Source organism: Pundamilia nyererei, unplaced genomic scaffold (genome assembly GCF_000239375.1).
Source record: "Pundamilia nyererei isolate P.nyererei 1_Seehausen unplaced genomic scaffold, PunNye1.0 scaffold00037, whole genome shotgun sequence".
NCBI classification, from domain to species: Eukaryota; Metazoa; Chordata; class Actinopteri; order Cichliformes; family Cichlidae; genus Pundamilia; species Pundamilia nyererei.
This window is the reverse complement of record NW_005187438.1, coordinates 4123197-4137239: the sequence shown is the minus strand read 5'-3', so window position 1 is coordinate 4137239 and position 14043 is coordinate 4123197. Positions and strand designations below refer to the sequence as shown.

General features: G+C 38.8%; 1 protein-coding gene across 2 annotated transcripts in view; it reads left to right on the top strand.

Annotated features, from left to right (window-relative positions):
* Positions 1 to 1021: 1021 nt before the first annotated feature.
* Positions 1022 to 14043, top strand: part of ralyl (RALY RNA binding protein like) — a 115765-nt gene continuing 102743 nt past the window's right edge. The window contains exon 1 of one of the 2 annotated variants that reach the window (XM_005730495.1): positions 1022 to 1353. The gene's annotated coding sequence lies outside the window, so the exon portion shown is untranslated. Of the gene's footprint in view, positions 2125 to 14043 lie in introns of both variants that reach the window. The other variant, XM_005730496.2, reaches the window with a different exon arrangement.

The window sequence follows — 14043 nt, the reverse complement described above, 5'->3', positions numbered from 1 at the left end:
ATGTACTCTGTTTAGAAGACTTTCCATCATACACTGTGTCTATCTAAGAATTTCTTACTCTATATAGGGAGTGTGGTAAAACTGCTGTGCTGAGCTAAAAAAGCAGTATACAATCCATACTCTGTAACAAAGACCTGCTTTATTTTTTTAATATGGTTGGTGATGGTGTTGTGTGTTTGACAGTTGTCTTAGTCACAGTTCACGAGCATAGGCAGTCTAAACCAGGCTTTAGGGTACATAATGTATAAGATGACAAAATCATTGGAACGAGTACAAACACCATTGTTTTGCTTCAGTATTTCTCTTGTGCTTAAGTTTCAGCAACACACACAAACACACACACACACACACACACACACGCGGCTTGGAAAAAGGCTCGTCTATCATTTCTTTGTCCAAGAAGCGTTCCCTTTCTTATTTTCAATCACACAACCAGGGGTGTGCAATACTGAATGCACAGTTAAGGCTCTGTGCCATACTATACTTTAGTTGCATGCATGATAAATTATACTTGCTATAATAAAGAAAAATAAATCTTGTTCACACGTGTTTTACCCCAATTCTCCAAAACGTAGAAACATCTATTTATCTAGTAGTGCACAGCTGAAGATAATAAATGCTTTAAATTGGCTTAATATCTACAACACTCAAAGTTCCAGCACCGTGGACGGGTCTTGGTGATATTACAGTTCAAGTATAATGCATTATTTTTGTTTGCCGGTCCCGGGTGTATTACATCGTGCTGAGCACCAGGGACACATCTGCTCTCGCCAATTTCAGCACCATGGTCAGCGCTGGTTTCCCGTTAACGGTGTGTTGTTCGGTGTGCTGCACTTTCACAGTTTAAGCACTGAGAACAGGGCTGCATGCTATTGCGATGCAGCTTTACGTTGACCCCCACCCCCCTCGCTGTAATAACACACACCCCTGTTCATTCTCCCCCAGTAAGAAAAACCGTGCTCTTTATCCCAGCCAGTGCTTGCAGTGAATGAAATGAAAGCATGCCTGGATCGTGACGTGGCGCTGACACCGCGTGAGCTCTGCATCTTTAAAACAGAAGGACAAAAAGCCGAAAAAAAGAAACCGAAAGAAAAACAGACAAGCTGCTCAGTCATAACTGTGGGATGATAAGGACTACCTCTTTTTACTTTTGGAGAGAGTCGAGCCGTTAGGAGAGCATTCAGCATCAGCTGTTCAACACTGGTCTCTCATTGCTGGAAGTCGGGGTTGAATCAGTCACATGACAGAACTGGAGGCAGAGATCTAGAGAAAAGGCACAGCATTTCGGCTAGCACCGCCATACTGTATTTTGAGCCATATCACATTTTTATTGCAACATTTTACTCCCGCTCGGTGAGTACATTTCCAATGGCTTTTTTGTAAGCATTTTTTGTCTTTTTAATTGCCCCCCCTTTTTTTGTTATTTTTCCTCCTTTTGCTGATGGTTGAATTGAGCATTGACATGGTGGTTTTGAGCGTTTTTCCACATCCAGGCTTCAAGTTTTTAGCATGCAGTTATTCTGATCGAGAGTGCCAAGAGGGTAAACGGGTGCGTTATCGGGATTGAGAAAGCCTTTACTTGCTTGCAGTTTTGTTTCGAGGGTCGAAACCAAGCAGGTTTTGTCAGTATTGAGATTTTTCGAACATTTATTGGTGGTTTTGAAACATTTTTAATTTTTTTCTCTTTTTTTTTCTTTTTTGTTTCTGTCGACTTTTGCTGTTGCTATGCTTTGGTTTGCATTTTGCAGTGTTGTTTGTTGCCTTCGAGTTTTGTGATTTTGATGTCTCGGTGAAATCACCACCGATCCGATCCTTGCTTTTACTTTGCTCCTCTTTTCTTTATGGAAAAAAAGAGGGGGAATCATTTTTAAAGCCCGATGACATTTTAACGTGCTACTTTTCTTGCAGCTGAGCTCACAGGTTTGTGGTTTTTGTTTTTGGTTTTTTGTGTTCCTCTCTTTTTCCGATTTCATTATACTTTTGCTGGTGGCAGTGTCAAGTATTTTTTGGATGTTATTTTTTTGACTAGATGATGCTGGGTGGACGAGGGGAGTTTTGATTCTTGGGGGAGTTCAATGCGTTCTTGTTTTCAACGAGGATGAACAGACATTTTCCCTCTTGCAGGTATATAACGTGAGCGGATGAGTGACACGCTTCTGTATTTACAATAAAGAATGAGGTGACAGAAATATGCACCTGTGGCTGACGTGTTATTTTGTAAGGGCTGCTCAAATTGTTGATTAGAAAAGGCATTCTTCATCAATGTTACCTGAAGGTTACCTGCTGTGATCGATCTGTACCTAATGCTTTATAAAATAAAATACAAAAAAAATCTAATGTCGTGGTCAATAATTGAAGAACACGGATTGGAAATCACACGCAGTTCGTTCGAACAGTGTTTTCTTTGTCGTGAGTTCAACAATCTTCACGCCGTTCAAGCTGAAGACTAAATGTAAGTAGATACAGCCAAGGACGGATAGACTGCAATAAATGCAAGTATCGAAAGTCTATCCATATATCGATTTGGAGGAGCGGAAATAACAAAATTCCTTTACTGCAGCAGACGCTTCTTTAAACTGCAGCTGGCTACCAACTTGAGGGAAATAATTAGGTTACATTTTCCATTGCAGTATGTCATGGGCAAATATCTTCCCACACTTAAGTGCCCCTCTTAGTCCTTCACAAACTGAAATCCGCTTTTTGTGGGCCTGGATGCATAAATACTTTTTTTCTAATCTGATTTTGCAGGAAATGAACTAAAAGAGGACTTAGAGTGAAATAATCCTTTCAAGAGGCAGTTTAACCTCAGATTATTAGTGCTGCAGGAAATGCAAAAATAAAAGCGAAAACAGATATCATGGAGTCTTAGAAAAGAGCAAGGCTTGCAATCAGTTATTCGAATTATTTGCTCTGTGTGTGTGTGTGGGGGGGGGTTCATAGCCAAAAAGTCATGGTACTCAGCAGAAATCCACCATCTCTACTTGACTTACTCTTCACTTTTTCCCGGGCTGATCTAAATCATTTCTGCCTTTGGAGTTTCCATTTTTAAAGAAAGGAGTCAAGCTTGTGCATCAGATCTCATCAGTTTGCTCCATTTAACTCATATGTGTTCAGTTTAACAGAACAGAGGTTTCGTCGGCATAATACTGCAGGCCAATAAAACACAGGGGAGTGGACCATTAAGTCTGAGTGTAGACTGTTAAGTCCCGGTGTCATTAAACAGGCTTGCATAGTTGATCAGAATCCAAATAATTTAATGTGGTGAAATGAAACATTAATAACTACTGGATGAAAAACGCAGTTGGTAAACTAGGATTGTTAATAAGGCAAACTGACTAGAGCAATTAAGATGAAACATGTTGCAGAGAATTGAAAGGCTGTTATTAAGTATTGATTTCTCTGTCTTCAATTAGATCTATGCAGACCATAAAGGAGATGTAGATAAAGAGCATGAGGAGATTTTAATGGGGTCCAATTTGTGAGCCAATTTAGAAACGGCTTTAAGAGTCTAGGAAGAGAGTAAGTGTTTGCTTGTAGACACATAGTAAATATATTATAGGCTATGGTGTTGGAGTAGGTGTGGATTTGCCACCGAGTCTGTCAGTGACTGAAAAAGAAGAATTACAATTGAATCCAACAATTAGATTCAGATACAAGTAATCAGTGTACCGTCAGTTCTTGCACTGCAGCCACAATTTAATTACATTTTCCTTCAAAAATTTCTAAAAGTCACTGAACTCATTTAAGCCATGAACACATTAAACTCTTACACCGAGTAATTTGGTGAAAGAATGACTTTAATTTTCAAGGCCTGTATTTTAGCCTGAAGCCAGGGCATTTCACATGTGTCTAGATAATATTTTCAGTAACTTCTTCAAGGTGTCACACTGTCCTCCAGGTTATCTATGCAGAATTACACACAATTTTTAGCTGCATAAAATAGCTGTCTTTTGTAAACTTTCCAAAGAAATTGTCTTCATTATCTTCGGTGCACAAAGGTTTTAATCAGCCCACTCCCTCAAAATCAATCCATCTGTTGGCTTTCAAACCTCAAACCACAACATCACAAGACATCAACATGTCTTCACGCTCTGAGTTGAGAGTTGTTTCTGCCACACCGCCACAGTGTGAGCTCCACAGACATCTCTCCTGCTAAGCGTTATGATAGTTTCTATTACGTCCTGCAGTGTTGTGTCTGCGCTCCAGGCAGGTTTTCTGTTATCTGGGCCAAGCCAGAACCGCACAGGAGTCTCACAGAGAAGTATGATAGCTCATGTGTGGTTATATCTCTGCTACCATGAATAAAACATCACGCAAGAGTCAGCTATGTGCACTAAGCATGTGCTTAATTAGAGGATGCATGAAAGTGAATGCAGGTTTGGTGGTGGTGGTGGTGGTGTGTGTGTGTGTGTGTGTGTGCAGATATATGTTGCTTTAGTATCATCTTTCAAAAGAAGAAACAATAAGCAACATTAAAGGAGGACAAAACCTGAGCAGACTGAGACGTTTTATGTTTTGCCCTTTAAAGTGTTGAAAAGGGACCATGAAACAAGTTTTATCATTTTCAAGAAGCAGCAGTAGCTCTTTACTTAAATTATGTTTTTTTAACCATAAAGGCACTCATATAGTATGACTTGCCACTGTCTGAAAATATGGCAGCTACAAAGCTGGTCTGAATTTTGCTCTCATCTTAACATTTTTTTTTGCCAGTCAGTGAAGCTCTCAATTAATCTCTGCATTGTTTTAATTGGATTTCCACATGTCATTACTCACATAGGAAAGAGTTTGGTTGCTGTTTTCCATCTTTATAAATCAATCTAGAAAATGAGCCTGACAGAAATATTTATTGTCTTTCTGATAATTATTGTACTATAACAATAAATAATGATTTGCTCCATTCAAGTAGATACAAAAAATCCCGTTTCTCCTTCTTGACTAATAAGCATACGGCAAAGAGCACCACTCCTTACCGCATTAGTGTAATGTTATTTTGACAGCGTGATTAAGTGTGAGCAATACCTTAATTCTTCTTAGGCTTTACCACAAAGAAGAAAGGCCAGTTTTTATGTTACCTGAAAGAAAAAATGTCTGCAAGGCAAACTTGTGCAAGTCACAAGTTAGATTTTTTTTAGTAATCGCATGGTTGTAAAGGCAACTCGCAGAAGTGCATCCATATTATTATCAACTCAAAGCGTCTTTCATCTGCATTTTGGCAGCTAGTCAACCATATCAACATAACATGAAGTACCAAAGTAAAAAGAGTGTTTTACGATGTGTTTTATTTCTCTCAACGAGGCATTCGCTTCCTTCTCCCCTCCTTTTAACAGATAAACAGCTTACCTTTGCCATGACTCATTCTACTGAGACTACTGTTAAGTACTTTACTGTCCTTTTCTGAGCTGTTAATTTGATAAGTGAGGGGATCTTGCACTTCATAGTCTGGGCAATTAAACCCATATCTGAAGAATAGGGTCAGGCTGAATGACTTTCCAGTGTCTATTATGGGAACCATCTGAGTTACTGTGCATCACTGAAATCAGACTTCTGCACCGACATGCTGAGACCTGATTGTAACTTTAAAATTTCGTATGAAAGCAAAGTTTTGTTTTAGTTACATGTAACTGACATTCGGTCTTGAGGGCGTGCGCTCTTTTAACTTGATGCTTATGAAGACAATGGGATCAGTCGCAAAACAGTGATATTTTTTTCCTTTGATTAAATACACGAAACTAGACCTAGACTGAGACTTGGGATGTGTTTTGGATTTGTAAAGCGAATTGAATTTTTCTATTTTTAGGGAGGAAATAAGTTTAGAGCTGTGGGATTAGGACAAACCTCACAAAAGGACATGGAGCTAAGATGGTGTAAAGGTCAGTGTTTGGAAGATCCGCTCATGAGGAAAGTACAGTTTATACTGCTTTCCCAGCGCTGTCCAGTTGTTGATCCAGCCTACATGATAGCTTCCAGGTCACATGAGGTCAAGCTTAAAAATTCAGTACAATTTTCTAATTAGTATGTGTTAAATTCCATTCGGCAGGAGTATCACGTAGGAGCAAAACATTCAAAATTAGGCTTTAAATTAGATATAGATGAAGCATTGCTGCTTCTGATATACATAAGTATTATGTCTTTAGACGAAAATGTCACAGAGTTTCCTGCAGCAGCATCTTCTCCCCCACCCCCTCCTAATTAAACTGTAATTTCAGAAAATTGTTGGTCTCATTGTAGATACATAAGCCTGTTTCATCACACTTAACTTTTTGGCATTTTAATACATGTTTTTCACATCAGTGTGCCAAACATCATCATTAAAATTTAACCCTCAGGCAGAAGGATGACCGAGCCAAAGATGATTAGTCGGTGCTTCTTTTCTGGAAATAACGGAAGGTCTCAGTTTGGATACATATAGAATTATGGAAATGTGGCTGGAATATTTTGGCAGGACACGAAAAAAAAGAACAATACACATGACCTCAATCTGCACATACACAAATTTAGACATACATTTGTAAAGAAAGAGCAGGAGAAGGAATCTGATACATAAAGTTTTACCTATTTTTTGGTCCTTTTAAGAGCAGGCAGTTTAAGAGGAGCAAGATTTTAGCTTCTATTTCTTGCTTGTGTGCATTTATTATACTTTCATTATGCAGAAATTCTTCTCTTCAGCCCGCCTGATAACCTTCTTCCCCTGATTGGGCTAGCCAATCCACATTAAGTTGAGTAGTATCAAACTAGAACAGTGGCAAAGGAAAAGACAAGCTGATCAAATATTTAGAAAAGCGCTCAACGTTTCTCTGTCCTACGAAGATGAAGTATTTTCTTTACCTCTCTGAAACATTAAAAAAAGCAGAAAACACTGCAGATTAAATAAACATAAGACTCTCCCGAAATGCCACTATAAAATATTAAAAGCAGCATTAAAAAGATAAACACAGAAATACCAGAGACTAAGTGCTCCCAGGTCAATCTATAGAGGTTAAAATCAAAATGCATAGTGAAATTCAAAGACTTGAGTTGCCATAGGCAACATCTAAGGCTCAACTAATTGATTTATCATTAGGATGCAAAAGCAAGTGCTTACTTGCAATCTAAAGATGACCTGGGCATGAAAATATTAAGCGTAGGAACATTATGCATGGGAAACATCTAATTGGGAAGAACTTTTTTTTTCCTACTGTATAAGCAGTGGAGCATTGCCCACGGCGATGAATTCAAAGAACTGCATAGTTTACTGGTAAGAGTGAATCTTGGAAAAGCTGTTTCAGTTAAGAGACGAGGTTATAAAGTTGACAACTTGATCCATGAGTTCTGGCATGTCTAAGTGACTGTGTGCTCTTTGATGCTGAGTGCGTGACAGAAAAATAAACAAATGAAAAGCAACAAAAAAAAAAGAGGCAGAGGAGTGGTATGAACCCTTCCAAAGCAGGTGGCAGAGCCCTCCAGATGCTGCAGAGAAGCAACGATGCAGATAATGTCTTGCCTAGATTACCTCAGGGACTCCGATTACAGTGGAGAGTCCTCATCTGGGTCAGCTCCGAGCTGGTTCTGCAGGGATCAGCTGTTCTCGCTGTTGTCCTGCTGGCCTCAGCTGTCTCTCACCTGCTTGTGACCAGTCACGGATGTATTGGCAGTCTAAACACAACAGAGTCGACATACATGATACGTTGCACTGTGCCGTACCTACACTGTCACGACAGGCTTATTTGCACTGAATATTATTTTGATAAGGTCTGCATGAAACTTGATCTAATTGAATTAATCAATTCACTGTTGTCATCTCTGGGAACTTTCAATTGTAAGGGAAAGATTTTAACATAACAGTGTAATAGTAGTAGAATAATAATAATTGTAGAATAGCTGGAAATAGGAGGGTGAAAAATCTCCCTCTTACAAAGAAGAAATCTCCAGGAGTGGGGATCTCAGGGAGCAATTGGGGTAAGCAGAAAGTGAAGAGAGAAAAGAAGAGCATAGAGAGACAACAAAAAATGTAACGTATGCATGGATAAATTGGTGAGCAGGCCTTCAGAGCACAATCCCTAAGGGCAAGCGGTCAGAGCTCTCCTGGGGCTAAAGTGTTGGTTTGAAGGAATTTTTCTTGGGATGTCAATCAAATAACTTTAAAGAGACTGAAAATGGACAGAAAATAATCGCAAATAACTGCAAAGAGGCATAAATCAACCATAAATAATCCAAAAAGACAGAAAGAAAATGCAAACCAACCTCAAAGAGACACAAAACAACCAAAGAGGAACAGAATTATAACAAAAAGACACAAACTGACCACGGAGACTCAAAACCACTACAAAGACAGACAAATTAACAGGAAAAAAACAACCACAAATAACTCAAAGCATTCTGCATTTCTTTCATTTTGGATGTCTTCATTTTATGTTTCGAGGCACTGGGGGGCCTTTTCGCATGCCTCAGGGCACATTGACAAGGGAGGGAGGGAGTTCCAAACAGGAGTCAGAGGTTTCAAATCTTTGAAGTTTAGATCCAAATATAGAATAGACAGTGAAAAACTGTGATCACTTTATACAACAGGCACTAAAGTGTAGAGAAAAATAAAATGATCATAAAGTGATTATACTTTTTCTGTGATTTGTTGCTCTGACGACAAATCTTCATCTTTGCTTTTGCAGCTTGTTTTTTAAATTTGGTCAGATACATTCAAAACTCTTGCACAGGGCGTAGCACAGCTCATTCACTCAAACCATTTGATTTTTTAAATGTTTATCAAATTATTGGCTTATATATTCTAATATACTCATTTGTGTTTTTTGCAGACAATAATGAACAATGCATGTGTTTGAAAAAAAAAGGAATCTGTAGTTTTACAAAAGTTGCTAATAGACTCTACAACCATCATATGTAGTTCAAGATTTTCAATTTAGAAATATAAATTTAAGGCTAGATAATTTTTAAGTGAGGCAATAATGCAGATCTACATAAGAGATGAAAGTCAGTTTTAAAAAATGGGTTGCAAATGCTCATGTACGGTTTACCCTTCAAATTTATGTATGCACAAATGTGTGTATGCCCTCTATAAGAGAAAGAATGTACACGGGAATTCCAGATAGATATTTTCAAGGAGATATAAACGGAAAAAGAGAAAAGAAAGAGAGATATTCCAACATAGAGGCATCTTGACTCACATAGTCGTGGGGATCATGACCTCAATTTTCAGTGTGTGCCACTAGGAAAGCACAGGTGCACTCAAGAAGAGATGGCTAGCTAGCTAGCTAGCTATTGAGTTTGTGTACCCCTGAGGGCAAAAACATGTCCACCGAGCAAACCTTTTATGTTTCTCTCAACAAACGGTTCAGTCAGAGGTATCAGGGGGGGACTGCTGGTGATGGTGAAAATGTATGATTGCTCCACATTCAAAGTCTGATTCAGGCTGACAGATAATTCTTAACTGACAACAACACATGGACAGACTTGGGGCTTTTTACACGTAAGCACTCACATTGTTATTTAAATGATGTTAAGTTATGCAGAACTTTTACTAACTAGGAGAAACAAAAGGGAAAAAATGCAGAAATCAGCTTGGTTTCATTGCAAAGAATAGCTGTCATCGTGAGCCCCGCCCATGAGTGATAATCCCACGAGCACATGTCCCTGCAAATATGCATCCTGAACACAACTGCATCCTCTTCGGATTGAGGTTAACTAAAAAAAAAAAAAAAAAAAAAAAAAACACATCTGTCTTCCTAAAATGTTCACTGATGGGTTTATGATTAAAAATAGAACTGCTGTCATTTAATTCCCCACTTAGCCACAAAAACAAAAAAAGCAATCATCTCCTGAAACATTAATGGCCCGTTGACATCTTGCAGCGAGCCACAGTCTATCAGGTGGCGTGTGTAAATAAGGCTTCATTCTTCATATTGATTTTCCCCCCAGGTTTTGACATCAGAGGAAATCAAGAAGCACATTGCTGTATGTTCTCTGCAATAACAGCAGTTATTATAGCCATTACTTCCTTTTCCATCCATTTTCTCTAATATACACCCTGCGCCTACATCCATCAGTGTGCAAAGATGTGGTTTGGATATTTGTCTTGATGGAAAGGTAAATGAAATCTTCAGTCGAATAGCCTGCTCTGGCATTATTAGTGGATATAAATGTGCTTACTTACAAATTCTGCTGTTTCGTAAGAGTAACACGATTCTCTGGATTATATTTACGTCCCATTTGCTGCCCAGTTAGTGTTTTACTGCACAGGAAACGATAGCATATAGCAATGTGGAAAAACCAAAAGAGAACACTTAAAGCCCCATCAAGAGACTTTAAAGTGCATTTGCATGTCCTGTAAGCCAGTGCTTCTCAACCTTTAAAGCAAAGTCTACTTGTGACACATCATCCATCCCTAATCAGCAAGATGCTTTAAAAATAATGCCTTGATTATACTCGGTTGTGAATACAGACATGGACAGCTGAAGACAGGATAACAGAATAGTCATTCTTGTTATAGTTTTTGGAAGTCTGCTACCTGGGCCGCATGTGTAGTTGGTGCATTGTGATATAAATTCTTTGCAGACTGGTCCAAACAGTTAAAAAAGACAGACAGGTATGTGGACTACTATTAAATTTACATTGCTGTGACCTGAGCGGACTCTAGCAGACTCTAGTGGACACGGTTTAAGTCATTCAAAAATTGTTTTAATATAAGTTGATGTTGTCTGAATAACAGATAATAGAGGAATCAGGGATTTTAAGATCTATTTATTTTTAATTTTTTGTTGGGCAAGTGTATTTTCTTGGTTTGGTGCCCTGGATGCAGTGCTACCAGCACTAAATTCAGAATAACTGTCATAAACTACAGAAAAGTTTCCTTTTTTGTTCATAAGCACGGCCAGAAAACCCCACTCGTGAGGGCCTGTATAACATTTAAATTCTCTATAACACCGGGTCTGTCAGGGCTTGTCTGACAGACCCCATCGCCCCTGGCATTTTGCCCTGTACCAGCCCACCGCAATCGATAACATGCCACCCATGTTTGTGCTGCCCTGAATATGCATGCCGTCCAGGCCACCCTTTAAAAGCACCAAAGGTGTGTATTGAATAAGCGAAGACTAAGATTTAGATAAAGGAAACGTTTTTTGAAAGTGACTCTGCTAATACCTGTACAGTACTGAGAGAATTTTAAAAGAAGTAATGATCTCTCTGTAATAAACAGTTGATCAGATACTTGTTCTTTTCAGGTTGAAGTACAGTATGTTTCACTAACTCATAGCATTTCCTGTTTGGGTAAGTTCTTAAAAAGCAGGAAAAAAAAAATAAAGTGAATAAACTGTCAACATAAAAGTAAAAAAAAAAATGCGGGGGACTTGTTTGATAAATCCATAAAAAAGTGGTGCGATCATGTCAGAGAGGCGCAAAACAGTCACACTGACATGACAATGTATGTAAAGACAATGCACAAATAGTTGTTTAGGGAATAAATAAAGACAAGAATGTCTCAATTTTACTCCCCTATAATGTCCATCACTGCCACACAAAATCTTGCGTCCTAAGAGGTTTTTTCCATATCCCAAAACATCACTGGGAACAGCAAGCTGCCAGCTGGCCCACTGCTAATGCTGATAAATGGTGGTTAACAAAATTGTGGCATCCTTTTTACACTAGCAAGTGCTTACTAATTGTCTTAGCCACTTTGCACAGTGTGTTAGCTAGCATACTCTGACATCCACACAAACACATTATGACCAGAAAACTACTTATTTGCAAAAGTGGCAAGCTAGCCAAATTGAAGTTGTGGAGAGAGTGCATATTTGGTTGTACTGTTATGTAATTAACACAACTTTGCAAAAACCAGCCACTTCGTTCACCAATAGAGTTTAAGCTTAAATTTTCTGACACTCCAGACAAGTATCACCCTGCTAATCATCCTAATCTCATCTCTCCTGACATACAGTGTTGCTGATCCAGGCAGACAGCCCATTACCTTCTGCTTTACTTAACCCCCTCTAAGTTCTCCGTTTCTCTGTCTTTCTAACTGTGTACAGCACCACTGCCAGCACCTCCCTAGTCTTATCCATTTTGGCACTCTGACGTTTTTGTTGACAGCTGTGTTGGCCCGAAAAGTCACGTTAGGCCCACTGGGGGAGTTCCAGTATGCCAGATGGCCAGTCAAGCACAGGTAAAAGGTGATAACAGAGAGTAAAAACAAGCCAGAATAATATTATGTCCTGTCCTTACTCCTCTGTCTTTCTTTTCTCTCTCCGCCTATCACAAATTGCAAATAGGTAAACTGTTTGACCGTATACTGGCTGTTCTAAGCTAGTAACAAACTGAATGTAGAATTATAGAAAAAAGAAAACAGCGTGTGCGTGACAAGTGGCTTGCTGCCACAACAGAAGCAGCGAGCAATGCAGATGCTTGCTGTTGAAAAATGGGTTAGGGTCTCGGGCCCTCAAACAGCAGGCTGCTTTTCTTAGTTTGTAATGCAGCCCTATCTTTTAGCATGGTTGTACTGTGGGAATACTGATCATTTAAATGGATAGCTTATCATCTTCTGAAATACTCTTGAAGTATGGGATGCAGACTTTGCTATTTTAGATTAAGATTATAAGTTCAGCAGAATGCCGGCTCATTTCTCCATCAAATATAGGACCATGGTTCTCAGCTAGCTGCCAGTTAGCATTCTTTAGCATAGTTAGCATAAATACTAAAAATAAGTGATAAGAGTCACTCTAAAGCACTAACTAATTATATCGTTTGAGAACTAGGGGTTTACTGGGTGTTTTTAGCTGGGCTAACTTATGTTTATTCAGGGGTTAAAATGAGTGGGAGTTCCAGAACCTTTCAGTTGCTCAGTAATTAAACCTAATCCAAATTGTAATACATAATTTTATCAAGCAGCCTGGCTTTGCTTCCAGGTCAGGCCACAGAGAAATGAATATCACCCTTGGTCCTTTCCACATGTGCAGACGTCAGAAAAGTTGCCATGTTTTACTTCACTACCTACCGCTACAGTAAGCATAAACAAAGTTACCATTTCTGTGAATGGCAGATAATTTCAAACTCGACACACAAAACTGCATCTGTGCAGTTTGGATTATAGTCTGTCTGCTAGCTAAGTGTCCAGTCACTGTATTTCCTAAGAGGGGGAAAAATGTGTGAACGATCTAAAATAGACAGAACATTAAAGGAAAATGAGAGATAATGACTACTCGGCAAGTGACATTAGCTAGAGGGGGAAAACTTACATGTCATGTCCAAATAAATGTTACTTTATTATTAAAATATCAGATTCTGGACCTGCATGTAATAATTTGCTGAAGTTATTTGGTTATTTGTGAATTGTGTCTTTCACAACAAATTTAATTATATTTTTTGTTGGACTATTATACTAGTATGCAAATTCATGCTGAGCTGAGTAGCAGTATTATGGTACAATCTACAGTGCTGCATTGTGTTGCACTCGTGAAATAGTTCATATAAGATACAACAATCTGACTGAAGAGCAGTAAACCTCTAGAGCAGCAGCATCTGGTCAAAGCCTGTCCATAAAGAAAATGGGACATCAATTTATTTTGTGACTTATTTCTAAGAGAGTCATTTCCCTGCACTGCACCCAATCTCAGCGCACTCAAGTAGCCAAATTCCACTTTATCCCCTGGGTGTTGTGATTTTGTGCTAAGCTAAGCGAAGTGTATGTAACAGACAAACATCAGCGGCATCAATCCTTTTTCTATTTAATGCAAAAAGAAAAATAAGAAGCAAATGTTGTTACCCCACAGAGATAACTCTTAATTTTAGAGTCCCCATGGAAGCGGGATTGCTTCTTGCAAAGTGATGTTGAACATAGCCTGCTTGTAATTCAACTAAAATCTTTCAGATCATTTCAAGTCAAACCTTTCTCCCAAAAAAAATCCAGTGAACTGGCAAGTCAGATATTTACTTACTGGATGTTACATGACACGATTATTAGGAAGTCACAATATTAGCTGAAGACTAAAATGCCTTCTGCACTATCTTTCAGTTTTACTCCAAAATTGACACAGCGGCTTTTCAAAATGTTTGTGACCAGATGGC